Consider the following 1,114-nt stretch of genomic DNA (forward strand, 5'->3'; position numbering starts at 1 on the left):
GAGAAGTTGTTTTGTCAAAAGTCCGCAGAAATAATCTGAGCCAGGAGAATAAGAGAGTAAAAACGCATAGTGTCTGATGCTTTTGAAAGGGGATGTTGTGAGAGTAACGAAATAGAAATTCAAATAAATGATTTGTTCGCTCATTCGGAGATTCACGAATGCTCGCTCGTTTGTTTTTTAGCAGCAATGAAATAAACAAAACGAAATATTTTGAGTTACCGCTAAAACACAATGCCCGCGAACGGCGAATTTTTCGCCGCGAATTTTCGCTGTAAAAAATAAAACACACTGTCGTATATGAGAAAGCGCACAACCAAAGCAAACGACGAAAAGTGTTGCCGCGCCGTCTCAAGAAAATGTATCACTGACCAAGCCAAAAATGTATCCAAATGTACCCAATTTTCTTTCGTGTACCCATCTCATAATTCGTCAGAAAACCAAACATTTTCAAGAAAGACATAATTTAACCCATACTAAGGACTTGAAATACATGTATATATATGTTTTTTCCATAAAATCAAACATTTATAATTTCAATTTTTAATTTAATTTTTTTGTGAATAAGTATTTTGAAAAGTGAGTATAATAAATAGTAATTAATATGTTACATTTGTACCTGTACACTCTAAAAAGTGCATGTAAAGCAACTACTGAAAAGTGTCAACCAAAATCTGCATAAATATACGCATAAGATGTTCAAGATTTGATTTTGAACATAAGATCTTTAAAATATACACATGAAATGTTTAAAATTACAAATATTTTTAAACTAAAAAAAAAACATTTCCTACTAATAATAGACATTAAGGGCTCATATTTAGAAAAATAATGGTAAAATGAAGTTTTATAAAAAAAAAATGTTCACACACACACGTATCTTTTACACGTAATGAGCTACAAAATCGGGAATAGTGTAACTAATGAGCAACTAAGAAGCAACTAAATATGTCCTTTGCAGAACTGTGATATCTTATCGGGAACCAAAGATATAGCATTGGTCTGCTAGCTTAAGACTTAACCTAGCAGATCACACGTATCTTTTAAACGTAATGCGCAACTAAATCGGGAATAGTGTAACTAATGAGCAACTAATAAGCAACTAAATATGCCGTTT

Source organism: Rhagoletis pomonella, unplaced genomic scaffold (assembly GCF_013731165.1).
Source record: "Rhagoletis pomonella isolate Grant_MI unplaced genomic scaffold, Rhpom_1.0 Rhpom_scaffold_00003, whole genome shotgun sequence".
Classification (NCBI taxonomy): Eukaryota; Metazoa; Arthropoda; class Insecta; order Diptera; family Tephritidae; genus Rhagoletis; species Rhagoletis pomonella.